This window comes from Prenolepis imparis, unplaced genomic scaffold, assembly GCF_030444845.1.
Source record: "Prenolepis imparis isolate NDT839.2.m4 unplaced genomic scaffold, iyPreImpa1.0 SCAF_118, whole genome shotgun sequence".
Classification (NCBI taxonomy): Eukaryota; Metazoa; Arthropoda; class Insecta; order Hymenoptera; family Formicidae; genus Prenolepis; species Prenolepis imparis.
The window spans coordinates 52,748-67,956 of record NW_028141276.1 but is presented as its reverse complement, the minus strand read 5'-3'; the positions used below and the strand labels follow the sequence as shown (position 1 = coordinate 67,956).

The following is a 15,209-nucleotide window of genomic DNA, read 5'->3' as shown; positions in this document are numbered from 1 at the left end:
CCTAAGTGTTCTCTCGAATCCCACGCCATGAGGCACTATCGCGGTTGGCGACACACACCCGGCACTACCCTTAGCTCATCAGAGTCACCGCGCGCAACCTCAGGTAGACCGTCCTCTGAGCAGACTTCACTGCTGCTCCACTTGAGTTGCCTCTCGGACACTTCTTCCACATAATGGGCAAATCGATAGTACTTGTGTCCTCTTTCCTCCCTCGGCCAACAAAGACTCACCGATCTCGCACGACGAAAAGCCTCCTCATAGGAAATCCTATGAGAGGCCCACTCACCGCGGAGAGCACGCACCTCGACACTGAGTTCATCAATCTTCAGTCGACGATACCCCTCCAAGTCCCTGGCGATAGCCGGTTCCTCCGGGGATCTCGCCGCCAAATCCCCGGACGGCCCGACGTACGATGACGACGAAGGGAGAGCCGAGACAATACCCTCCCCCCGCCGGTCTCTGGTTACCGACCCCAGAGAAGTCACTTTGTCCTTTTTACAGTCCATGATTGTCTTTAATTCACTGGTTTTTTATCGAGGTGTCCTTCCTCTAGGAGGTTGCCTTACCGGGCTAACGGAGCCTCCTCTCCGGGTTTTTTATTGAGGTTTTCCTTCCTCTACCAGCAGTGGGCCATCTTCCAAAGAAGAAGACCCTATGGGACCCGCTGGCATCCCCTTGTTCCATCAAAGATGGAACTGTACACTCTTAGCACCCGATACAAGTATCGGGTGAGCCCTCTCACTACGGCAAAGTGGTGTACGACGAGAGAGATATATATATATATGTCTAAGGGCAGTTTTGACGACTATTTTCTTTTTTTGTATAAACATATGTATAATTACTCTTAGAACAGTTTGGTAAAATTTTTCGTTTTTATTTTTAACAGTTTATGATTAAAGTGAAAAAAAGTATAGAACGGCAGTTTTAACTACTTCTTTTATATAATGGCAGTTTTGACGACAGTTTATAATTTCTAGCAATGTAATGGTTGTTTCAACGACTAGTCGTCATAACAACCTTTATATCGCCTCTTATAGTCGCTAAAACTGCCTTTATATTGTCACAAACTGTTTATTTTCCATACAGGCTCTATTGTTAAGATTAAAGTTGAATAAAGTTAAATTAAACTTATATATTATGCAAATATTAATGTCGTGCGTAAGAAAAATATATAAAACTTATATATATGCCAAATAATAACATAATGCATAAGAAAAAACAAGAAATCTTTAGTATATATGTCTTATTTAATATTTTTATTATTTAATCGATGCGCAATCGTTTGTTGTTCATTGAAAAACTATTTAAACATATTGTAATTAAAACGTTTGTTGGATTATTATTTACTTTGAGAAACGAAAGACTAATGCACTCAGGTAGAAGGGGGGAAGCGTTTTATGATGTGAAGTTGACTGCAAAACATACTTAATAAAAGATTTTTAATGCAGTATGTTTTTATTATAAATTAACTGATTATAAGAACATTATTTATTAGTTCACAATTGGACCAAAAAAATTAATGCAGTGTTTCAAGTTGATCCGCTCTTGGTATATCGTCAATAGAGACTATATTTTTTCATTTTTATGCATTTTGTGTGATAATACCGTGACATTTTACATGAAATTTCAAGTGCGAAAACATACAGTATAATTAATTACGTTTACGGACAGCATACAATATATGTATAAAGAACATAGATATACAACAAAAAAGAATTTATGTATAATATGTAATAAGGATATTCTAACAGTTTTCTACATTGCCTACTGCACATATGAGATATCTCTATATTTTTTATATCTTATATGTACATATATTATTATAAATTGAGCAATTAATAGAATTAAATAGAAATACATTTTATATTTTACAGCCAAATACAAAGAATACATTATATATACAGGGTGTCTCAGACCACCCGTATCACCCTATTATATCGAAAACTGAGCGCGGCAGACAAAAATGTTTCAGACAAAAGTTGTAGGGCTTCAAGTAATGCATTACATAGTAATATTAGTATGACCTTGAAGAGTGTTGTCAAGGTCATATAAAAATGACCTTGAAATTTTTTAATGGAAGTACCTATATTTCATTCCATATTCTTGTAGCTTATCTCGAGAGCTTTTCAAAACACTATATGTGAGTCTCTTTTTATTAAGTAGTTTTCGAGTTATGGAGCTTGAAAGTTACAGTACCGCCGGCGTTAGCATTACTCAAAGTCTACCGCGCGGAGGTTGCCCGGTCGGATTTACATTTCTTTTGTATGTGCGCGCGCGTATGTCTGTGTGTGTGTGTGTAAATGTATGGCTAGATGCTACATGTGATTAGGCCTGATGTTCGAAATGTTTACCGTTTACTTCAATACAAGCACGTATTCTTTTCTTGAAATTATTTGTTGCATAAAGAATTTCATCGGCATCTAAAGAACGAATAGCGTCGCGTATTCTATGAATCATATTATCTCTTGTCGTTGGGGGTTCGCAGTATACGAGATCTTTTACTCTTCCCCACAAATCCAGTAATCGAGAACACTGAGGTCCGGTGATCGTGCTGGCCAATGATGTAGGCCATATTTGCCTATCCATTTGTTCAATCATATTGGAAACATATTGTTCAATCGTTGACGAGCAACTATAGATGTATGCGCTGGGCATCCATCTTGCTGAAAAAACATGTTTAGGCGTAATTGTAGAGGAATATTTTCAAGCAAAAGCGGAAGATTATTTTCAATGAAATTGGCATATCGAGCACCGTTTAAGTCCTCTTCAAAGAAAAACGGCCCAACGACATGTTTTTCAATAATTCCGCACCAAACATTGACTTTCCAAACATGTTGATGGTCAATTTCTCGGAACCAATGAGGATTTTCTTGTGCCCAATAACGACAGTTCCAAGTATTTACAGACCCGGCACTTTTAAATGTGCTTTCATCAGAAAATAAAATTTTCTGATGAAAGTTTTGTGGTTGTTGACGTATCCAATTGCAAAATTCAAGTCTGTTTCTAAAATCGACAATCGTCAATGCTTGGTGAAGACTCATCCTGTACGGATGCAGCTTGTTTTCATGAAAAATCCGGTGGATCGTGGCACGACTAATACCAGAATCTCTTTCTCTACGCTTTAATGAATCGTGGGGATACAATTGAGCAGATGCAAGAATTTCTGGCGTCCTTTCCTCTATAACTGGGCGTCGAATTTGTCTACCTTTATTGTGATCAGGTTGAATAATGCCTTTATTAATAATTCGTTTACTTAAGCGAGAAAAAACATTGTATGAGTGAGGAACACGATCTGGATATCGTTCTCGCCACAATCTTGCAGCTGCTCTAAATTGACCACCACATTCACCTAAAATAAGCATCATATCCGAAGCTTCTGCGTTTAAATACGACATAGCTGATTAATGAGAATTTCGTTACGTGCTTTTCTGCAAGAGAAGATCATTTTTCTTCGCTGGAGAGCCTGTTAATAATTCCGCTTAAATGAATTTTATGTACGGATTAATTGTTACGCCATGCGCCGCCTAGCGGTGCTTTTTGCCGATGAAATTCTTTATGCAACAAATAATTTCAAGAAAAGAATACGTGCTTGTATTGAAGTAAACGGTAAACATTTCGAACATCAGGCCTAATCACATGTAGCATCTAGCCATACATTTACACACACACACACAGACATACGCGCGCGCACATACAAAAGAAATGTAAATCCGACCGGGCAACCTCCGCGCGGTAGACTTTGAGTAATGCTAACGCCGGCGGTACTGTAACTTTCAAGCTCCATAACTCGAAAACTACTTAATAAAAAGAGACTCACATATAGTATTTTGAAAAGCTCTCGAGATAAGCTACAAGAATATGGAATGAAATATAGGTACTTCCATTAAAAAATGTCAAGGTCATTTTTATATGACCTTGACAACACTCTTCAAGGTCATACTAATATTACTATGTAATGCATTACTTGAAGCCCTACAACTTTTGTCTGAAACATTTTTGTCTGCCGCGCTCAGTTTTCGATATAATAGGGTGATACGGGTGGTCTGAGACACCCTGTATATAACATATATATATATATATATGTCTAAAGGTAGTTTTGACGACGTTTTCAAGTATAACTGGGCAGTTTTGACGACTGTTGGCAGTTTTCACGACCGTTGTCAAAGACTTTGCGGTATAAACGCAGTTTTAACAACTGTCGTCATAACTATCTTTATATGGTTATATACATATATGTCAATCGTGAAATATCGTAACGTTAAATATCTTTATATTTATATTATTTTTATTTTGTGTTATATCTGTGTTTTACATGACAAAGATATTCAAACAAAGCGTTTTTCTACATTGCGTTTACTCTGCACACGTGACAAATATCTTAAGGGGATGCCGGAGTGACGGCCGAACTCCGACGGATTTGCGCCCTCATCTGAGTGGAACTAAAATTGTCGATAATTACCGACAATTTTAATTCCGCTATTATCGGCAGTAATCCATATGTTAATATTTACATGCATGTCAAAAAAACAATTTAGAATTGTGTTCAACATATTGAAATCAGACAACATAATATATTTTTACTGTTGAATCATCTCGCACACGCGTTTAGCGTGTCAATGACAGTAAAACATACATATATAATGTGTCTATCTTTATAACATAGTTTGAACACAATTTTGCTTATATATTTTGACGTGCATATTTTCATGTATTTTTCAAAGGGAATATATAGTCTACTATATATATATATACATATATATATATATATATACAAGGTGGTTCAAAAGTCCGGCCAATTATGTCCAAGAAATAGCGGTCTTATGAACAAAATATAAAAGTTGTAGGGTTCAACCCGGGAAAAAATTTTTTTATATATAATTATATATAAATAATTATATAATTATACATAATTATATGTGAAATATGTCCATTTTTATATATAATTATATAAATTTATATATAAATTTTATAAGGTTTCATGTACAATCATGTCAAATTATATATGAAACATTATATTTATATATATGAAAAAATACTTATTTATTATATATGTATATAAATTTATATAATTATATATAAAAAGCACTGTTATCTAATTATGTATGGACATATTTCATATAATTTTGCGATTATATGTATAATTTTATATAATTTTATATTGTTATATATCAAAAAATTTTTCTAGGGAAGATAAGGCACTTGATGGTGACTTTGACCTAGGGGTCAAATTTAGAGGTCATTTCAAGGTCAACTTATGCATGGATATATACGTGTGTATATATGTATATATTTCTTACATATATAAATGCATGCACAGATGCATACATATATACAAATACATATACACATACATGTGTATGGTACATATATTGATATTACCTGTAATTTTCTATAAATTACAATGTATGCAGTACGCACAATTCGCTTTTCTTCTCTTATCAATAATTGAGAAAGTAGCAAATGTATTCAAACAACCAGCTTACGAATAGCGATCGCCTCTGGAATATATTTTTTAAACTAGATTAAATGTAATATCATATAACAGAATATTATTTAATAATATACAATATATTTTTATGAAATGGGCCCCTCCATCGCCCATTTCCGTGAGAACGCAACCATAATGTATGTATTTTTTTCGTCTCTCCGATTTTAATTGCAAATGAGACATTTGCATTAGACACTTTTTTGCAACGATATTTATTAGAATTTCACATTTCTAATATAATGATAAATTTTTATTACTTAGGAAAAGGCGACAATTTATTTTCTGCTACAATTTTTAAAAAATGTTGCCTCATACGTTTAACATCAGTTGAATATGTCTCATTACAAGGATTTCCTCCTAAAGCTATAGTTGTAGCGAATGCTGCAGCATATATTCCACAACATATGCCATCAGGTTGTGCTTGAACCTTTTCAAATATTATAATATTTATTTGTGGATAACGGCGATGAATGTAATTTTTTTCTTTAGACACCAATTTATTGTATGTACAATTGGGCAGACTATCGTATACTCGAAGCTTGGTGCCGTCAAAAGAAATACATCGCCAGTGATCACTACAATTTCCTTCAATAATTTGTAAGCTTTTGTCGCTACAACTTGCTTCAATTATATGAGGATATTCCAAATATAGCACACTTTGTGTTTCAAAACAAGAATTATCTCTTATGACGCGCAAAAATCGGTCCAATGATTCGTCATTTATTTTACTATATAAAGGTAATACATTTTCCTTTACTAAATAAAAAGGAGCAACTGAATTATCTAAAAATTCTTTTTGCTTTGCCATATCGTGTTCTGTTAGTTCTTCTGTATTTTTTGAGTAACTAACTACGATGCAATCATCATCTTGTTCTACATTCAAAGCAGTTATAGTTGCTTCCATTGATACAATATTTGATTCGATACATTTATTTTTTTTGGCAATGTTTTCATCTTCTACATTACACTGTGGAAGACTTGTTCGTTTAATTCTTTTTTTAGCTACTTCTTGTTGAGCTTCTACTATATAGCTTGGATTTCTAATTGGCATATGTCGATTATGCCGACTATCCAAGATTTCCGGAAGCATGCAATCGTAATAGAAACGTGTTAAAAAGGGCAGCATTTGATTACTCCAAAATGCATTGTCCCTATTAACACGTACTATTTTCAAGCTTTTTGGCGTCCACACAGCGAAAATACAATAATTTCGCTGCGTTATATTTAACTGGCCTTGAATTTGATAGAAAAATCGGTGATTTTGATTCATCTTATCTGGATTTTTCTTATCAAAGATGCCTTTCAGTTGGGGCAATGTTTTTATGGCCTCTTCCGCTGTTAAATGCTCAGCTGATAAAGGACATTTTATTTCTACCAGACCATCTTTATCTATGAGTCCGTCAGGAGAAGCACCCAAGCATGGATTTTTAATATCAATAAATAATCCGCTAGTTTTTATCTCTTTCTTTAATGTTACGGCCAATTCTTTTCTCGCAATTTTTTCCATTTCGCGACCATATTTCATAGCCGCAGTATCGATAGAGGGAGGAAATAAAATGTTTTTTTACAGTCGCGGCGCAAGACGTTGTCGGTCTCATGCGACATACGGTTCCAAAATTAGACGCCGTCAACAGTTCCTGTCTCAATGAATGCCACAAATCTGAATCACTTTGCTCTATTGTATTACGTTCGATTTGTCTCCAATTTTTCCCATTTTCAAACAACTTTTCCAAATGATTTTGTCGAAGTTGTTCAAAAACATCGGGTAGAAGATCAGGTTTTTGTGATTGCGGACCGTAATGACAATCTGTTCCTGACTCTCTTTTACATTTTTGCCGTACATTCACTTTCCGAGATTCTCTAGTTCTTGCAATTTTTGTTTGTCGTCGCTTTTCCAGAATCTCGATACAATAGGAGGAATATTTTTATTCATGCTATTATGCACTTCCGTGAGAACTTGTTGCGTATTAAATTGCACAACTGCCCCCGCAACTCTAGCATTGTAAGAGCCTCGATTACCAAAATTAATGCGCTTACCACCAATTTCTTTGCAGATTATCGAATTGAACGACTCTGCAGGATTGTTGGTGAATTTGAACAACAAACTGTCGGAATAAGCGCTTAAATATATGATGGCCTTCTCTACTCTTTGGTAAAGATCGTGTAACTTGAGAAACGGTACATAATTTTTCTTCGTTTCATCAAGGTCACATATACGACCGCGTTCCTTACATCGTTTATGTTCACAAAATATATGACTAGGAATATTTAATATGTCTTTTTGTAATTCTCTAGCTTTATCATGGTGAGGTTGCTCTTGTTTTTTTCGTAAATCAATTGCTTCTATCACTTCTTTTCGTATGTTCAAAATGTTGCTCTTTACAACATTTCGTAGCTGGACGAAACCGCGCTTTCTATGCGTTTTTTGCTGAGTTGTCTCTGCTACCGCCTGCAGCTTTTTGCATAGATTGCGAAGCAAATGATTGGTACATTCTATTTTTTTCACGGTCACCATTTGTTCTCGATAAGGTCTGCTATCAATGATGGCCTGATAAACGCTGCTATCACCATCGGCAATAACTGTTCTAAAAATTAATCCATGCATTTCCAGACTACTTTTAAAGCCTTCTGCAATGGCGTCGCTCTCCATCTTTGTGGAGCTTGCGTTACGATCGAAATTTTTATAGCATTTATGGTCTCTTGGTTCGATTCCGTTTCGTTTCGCTACATTGCATATCGTACAATATTTATTGCGGACACCGACAAAGAGAATCTTTTTTGTGTGGTAACCAATTATAGCATCAACACCGGAAAGAGAATCGTAGGCCTTGCCATACGATCTTTTCATCCAACTACCATCCGCTATTACAGTTATGTACGGAATACCGTTTATAACATCGTTCCTTTCGAGAGCGAGTTGCTTTTCAATTTGGCCAGCCATTTTCATATTTTCCATGGCTGTTTTCTCAAAATCATCTACTAACATATCTCGATTTTTAATATAAGTTTTATCGGACATACATCGAATATTCATGGCTGCACACAGCTCTTCCAACTGGGCATAGCCAATTCCCACTGTAATAGTTCCTGCTACAGCAGTCTTATTAATGTCCAATATTTTTGGATCTTCGGGTTCTGACCAAATATCTGCTTCAGTATTGCACATTTGGCACTTGAAGAACAAATGCGTTCTGAACCATTTGGTTTCAGTTTTTTCGACTTTCCAATCTTTAAATTGGCACTCTATTCCTGCTATATGATCATAATATGTTCTGTGGATTTCATTCCACATATGAGAAATGTCGACAATGCGACGCCCTTGAGGCATGCTTTCCTGGATACGATTTATATCCAGAGGGCTATTCTCGATAACAAAATGATTGTTATCTTCGCAAAGTTCAACATTTTCATTACACATATCTGAAATTGACTCCAGGCAGTGCACTTTTTGAATACTAACGTTAGAATCCATCGTATCGGAGAATAATTCTCCCGATTTTTGAAAATCGATGGATTCATTGCTAGTATCCTTATATGTGCTATCCCTAGAGTCATTTTCCTCTTGGCCTTTGGTTTGAGTCTTTATGATTTTCCAATCTTTAAATTGGCACTCTATTCTTTTCATATGATTATTGAATGATCTCTGGAGTTCATTCAACATATGAGAAAAGTCGACAATGCGACGGCCTTGAGGCATGCTTTCTTGGATACGATTTATATCCAGAGGGCCATTCTCGATAACAAAATAATTGTTATCTTCGCAAAGTTCGACATTTTCATTACAAACATCTGTTTCAGAAATTGACTCCAGGCATTGCACTTTTTGAATACTAACATTAGAATCCATCGTATCGGAGAATAATTCCCCCGATTTTTGAAAATCGATGGATTTATTGCCAGTATCCTTACATGTCCTATTCCTAGAGTCATTTTCCTCTTGGCCTTTGGTTAGAGTTTTCATGAGTTTCCAATCTTTCAATTGGCACTCTATTCCTTTCATATAATTATTGAATGATCTCTGGAATTCATTCAACATATAAGAAATATCGACAATGCGACGGCCTTGAAGCATGCTTTCCTGGATACGATATGTATCCGGAGGGCCATTCTCGATAACAAAATAATTGTTATCTTCGCAAAGTTCGACATTTTCTTTAAACATACCTGTTTCTGAATCTGATTTCTGGCATTGCATTGTTTCAGTACTAACTTCTGAATCCATCGTTTCGGAAATTGATTGAACTGATTTCTGAAAGTCGATGGATTCATTGTCAGTACTAATTTTTGCGCTCCTGGAGTAATTTGCCTCTTGCGCATTGCTGGACTTCAGTAACTGTTGTCGCCTGCAAAGAAAAATAAATGGATTAATATTTAGTGAAATATTACTACAAAAAGAAGAAATAATTTTATTACTTTATAATAAAAAAAATAACTGCAGTCTTTTGTTTATAAATCTATCTAATACAGAAAATTAACTATTTTATACTACAAAAAATATTTTGAAAATAAATGTTTATATTTTATAGTAAACAGAGCACACACAGGTGCAAACTGCTTTTTACATAAAATATTACCAGCACACGAATAGATCGCCTCTGGATTTTTTAAAATAACCAGCACACGAATAGATCGCCTCTGAATTCTTTTAAATAACCAGCACACGAATTGATCGCCTCTGGATTCTTTTAAATAACCAGCACACGAATAGATCGCCTCTGAATTCTTTTAAATAACCAGCACACGAATTGATCGCCTCTGGATTCTTTTAAATAACCAGCACACGAATAGATCGCCTCTGATAGGAAGTAATAACCAGAGCGCACATGCAAAGCGCATCTGGTGTTACAGCCAGCTCACGAATAGATCGCCTCTGGCACTAACTACTATAAAATATAATAAATTTTTTTTATTAATATAAATATAAACAAAAGACTGCGTTCAAAAATGTTTATCTCAATTTTATTATACATATACAAGGTGTTCTATTGCACACAAATATCTCGTAAAATATGCACGATACGGAAAAACATTTCAAATAAAGTAATATTATTTGATCCAAGAGAGGACATAAGATGGTGCCATTAATTTTACCTTGGATAGTCATAAAGATCACGCGAAAGTAATCTTCAGTTTCAATGGAACTACCTATTTTTCTTTACATATTCTAGTAGCGTATCTCGAGAGCTTTCCAAAACACTAAAATAAAGTATTTTTTCATGTACTTTTTCAGTTATAATGTTTGAAGTTTACAATTTTTGACGTAAAATTTAAAATATGTAACATACTTATTTTTCGATCATCTTTCCACTTTTATGCACGGAATAATGAGACTAATTAGTTGGTGCAAAGAAAACATATTAAGAATATTGATGTTATTGACGGCTCTCGAATTAAATATAATATCGAAATTAAATCGGCCTAAGAGCCAATGCGCGCGAAAATTAATTCTTTACGCGAATTTAAACACAAATTGTCAAGATTTAATTCGGAACTGTGTCTCTTGGTTTGAGACCATCAGTTCCTTTATTCCCCCCTGTCCCTCTGTAGAAGAAAACATAGTTACTTTTAAAAAAATACGCAATTGCATGTAGCAATTTACATATTTTATTTAAAAACAATTATCTGTTTTCTTTACACCAATTAATTGTTTACATTATCCTACGAATAAAAGTATTAGGGTAAGATTTGAAAAATGAATATTTTGCAAGATATTTTCATTTTACGTCAAAAATTGTAAACTTCAAACCTTATAACTCTAAAAGTACATGAAAAAAATACTTTATCAGTGTTTTCGAAAGCTCTGGAGATAAGCTAAAAGAATATGTAATGAAAAATAGGTAGTTTCATTTAAATTGTAATGGTTACTTTTACGTTTTATGACTATCCAAGGTAAAATCAATGGCACCATCTTATGTTCCCGTTTGAATCAAATAATATAACTTTATTTGAAACGTTTTTCCGTATCGTGCATATTTTACGATATTTGCGTGCATCATAAATAGAACACTCTGTATGTTATTATATATTGTGACGTGGTCGTCACGACGCGCGTCCGCCCCAGCCTAATCGCGGGGCAAAAAGCCAAGCGGTCACACCAATCGCGAGAGAGCGAGAGAGAGAGAGCGAAACCGAAAATCCCAGAGAGACTGAGCAACACAGTATCAATTGTTACTAATTCGCGTGTATTTTACTTTATTTTTGGGAGCCTGACCGAGAGAGAATATTGTCGCTGGAGAAAGAGAGAGAGAGGTGTTGTCGTCGCAGGAAAGAGACAGCCGCGGTTGGAGAGATTAGCGAGATAAACATACCGCCGAGAACCGTAAGAACTGCCCTTCCTAACAACAAAGAAGGAAGCAAATACAGAGCGTCACGTAGGAATTCGGCCTTGACAATCTACTGACAGGAGATCCAGTGAGGCGCCCGACAACAGGCGCCGGAAGGGCCCAGACCGGGAAGATAACTTTCCTCCCGCGGGTTACCGCTCCGTTGGATACTGGACACAAGGCCACCGCGGGGAGGCCCGCGGTGCGAGGTCGCGAGGGCCTCGAAACCCCACGCAAATACCGCGCGAATAAATATATTTTGTCACCATCACGAGGGGTGCTGTGAACCCCCGTACGGCCTTGCTAATCTCGCGCGACGACGGTAGACGGCACGGCGCCGTAATTGGTTATCGCGTACGCACCCCGCGTGCGCAGCATTGATCCAGCTGTCGATTTTCGGGCCGATAGATCCGGCAGATTGGTGCGACCGCTCAACTTGGCGAGACGTGTGACGACCTGAGATCGATTCTGGCGATAGAGACGAGCTCAATAGGGACCAAGTCGAAGGGAGAAGTACCGGTGAGGCTACCCTTTCGTAATCGTATCGAATAATTATCACATCTGTCACGGTGTTAATCCGAGTCTCGTCCGTTCTGACGCGATTGTCTTATTTAGTGAAGTTTTGTCGCGTGGGCTCTGCCTTATTCGGGAAACTATTTGGTGTAAGAGCGATCGACGTCAAGCGGCGAGTACTTTCGCATCTTCGGGCAAGTGAATAATATTAACGCGAAATCTTCGTCTCTCTGGGATTCGATCATATATGTCGCGTCTCATATTACACGGTTGTCGCGTCTTTCTCTAATATTATTCTGTTAGTGTGTATGTTTGTCGGATCTCGTTGTTGTATGCGTTATCCGGCTGTGTCCGGACGTCACCTTGTGTTAATCTCATCGCGGAGGAATTCGACATAAATAGAGTGATAGCGCAGTTCGCGACCACCGGCGAACGCGTTAGAGAGAGATTACGGGCGAGAGAGCGAGCGCAGTCGAGCGCGCGAGCGAGAGAGAACGCGCGCGAGTGAGAGAGATTATGAGCGAGAGAGCGAGCGTAGTCGAGCGCGTGAGTGAGAGAGACAGCGCGCGGAAAAATTCCGGCGCCCTCGATTCACCGGTGAATTTCGCCCATCGGATCGCGAAAAATAGATTAATCCAGATATTGTATCGCTCTCCAGTCTCGTCGCCGATCCGAACTTCCGATTGTTCGCGATCTAAGTCAGTTCGATAATGTCTATTTGTATGGTCGCGGTTATTCTTTCGTATTCTTCTATGCTATCGATGCGCGTATCTCGGACTTAAGCTTGTCACGGATATAACTCTGTGTTCAATCGTCGAAATATTTTCTTTTGTATAGAATTTTGGATTTACTGTGTCTTGTATATTATCTTCCGTCTTTATAGTCATTTCTTTATTACTTTCATAGTGTTCCATTATACTTCATTATTAATATCGGTTCCAGTTATATTTTGTTATCTTCAACTTTTATTTATTATCTTTTGTTATATTAAATTTATTCTCTGATTATCATCCGCTATTATGTTTTTCTTTTATATTTATTTCTATTACATTGGTTTATAATAAACTTCATTATTTTGCTTTGCTTAACTAAATCGTGTACTGCTTTTCTTTAGTACTGTCAACTTAAATGTCTGTGTCGTCATTTCTGTGTTCATCACATCGCGAAAAGAGTGTAATTTCCTTCCGTTAGAGCCATTTCGGTAACCCCACCCTGCCCCTCTGCCATTAGGCGAGCTAGTTAGCCCGTAGCGGGATTCCCGGCCAAAACTTTGCGTTGGGTTCGCGATTTGTGGTTTGACGCGTGAAAGACCGCGTCTGGCGCCCAAAACTAGTCTCTCGCGAATAGCACGGCTGGCGTTCTGCTGCGGCACGCGCGGGACGACCCCGAGCTTAGTTCCGCCGCGTGAAACATTAAAACCCCTGTGTTTTGACGATGGCCAAGCTCCGTTCTTCCGGCTTTTAATCGAGTCGGGAGAAAAAGACGTCGCAATATATATATATATATATACATATGGGTAATTCCATCAAATAAAAATCATTTTTAGGCGTCACTGTCGCCGATCTTCTTGAAACTCCGTAAGTTTATTATTGATAGCGAAAAAAAACCTGTGCAAATTTCAAATTGTTTGAGCAATTAGTTTTTCCACAATTATATTATGGGAAATATTTATCGATTTAAAAATTTTTTTCTTTTATTGATTTCAGTATGCTTCTAAATTGATCGAATAATAAAAAATAGTATTTTTTGCATAAAAAAATCTCAGCTTTTCGATAAAAAAATTTCATTTTCCATTTCGAATATCAGAATGCTATTGTGAAAAAACTCATTTTTTCGTTATTGCCCAAATTTTCCGGTTGAATTTGATATTTTTTTCAGAAAGCTGAGATTTTTTTACATAAAATATGTGCTCTTCAAGCTGGGTAAACTGTAAATTCAAACGGGAGTAGATCAAATGCAAATCCGTTACTGTTTAAAAACTTGTATTTTAGAAAAATTGTTACATGTTGACACAGGTATGCGGATTCAATATTATTTTGAAGAAGTAAAAAAGTGTGTAAAGATTGAGTTCCTTTAACAATTTTAGATTTAGAACATCGAGCATCTAATGTAACAAAGTCCTCATTAAATGCTCGACGTTCTAAATATAAAATTGTTAAAGGAACTCTATCTTTACACACTTTTTTACCCCTTCAGGATAATATTGAATCCGCATATATTAAACCTGTGTCAACATGTAACAATTTTTCTAAAATACAAGTTTTTAAACAGTAACGGATTTGCATTTGATCTACTCCCGTTTGAATTTACAGTTTACCCAGCTTGAAAAGCACATATTTTATGTAAAAAAATCTCAGCTTTCTGAAAAAAATATCAAATTCAACCGGAAAATTTGGGCAATAACGAAAAAATGAGTTTTTTCACAATAGCATTCTGATATTCGAAATGGAAAATGAAATTTTTTTATCGAAAAGCTGAGATTTTTTTATGCAAAAAATACTATTTTTTATTATTCGATCAATTTAGAAGCATACTGAAATCAATAAAAGAAAAAAATTTTAAAATCGATAAATATTCCCCATAATATAATTGTGGGAAAACTAATTGCTCAAACAATTTGAAATTTGCACAAGTTTTTTTGCGCTATCAATAATAAACTTACGGAGTTTCAAGAAGATCGGCGACAGTGACGCCCAAAAATAATTTTTATTTGATGGAATGACCCATATATATGTATATACAGGGTGTAACTAAACAAACGTATACGAAGCACACCATCAGGTGCAGGACAACAAACTAAATCGAAAAGTCCTGAGCCATTTTTTTATCTGAGCTTTATTTTTTACGCTATAAATTGTTAAAGTTTGCCAATCAGCGCGTGGCTA

At 36.2% G+C, this 15,209-nt stretch overlaps 1 pseudogene; it reads right to left on the bottom strand.

Annotated features, from left to right (window-relative positions):
- Positions 1–5,741: 5,741 nt before the first annotated feature.
- LOC145947677 (uncharacterized) lies at positions 5,742–8,831 on the bottom strand (annotated as a pseudogene).
- Positions 8,832–15,209: the final 6,378 nt, after the last annotated feature.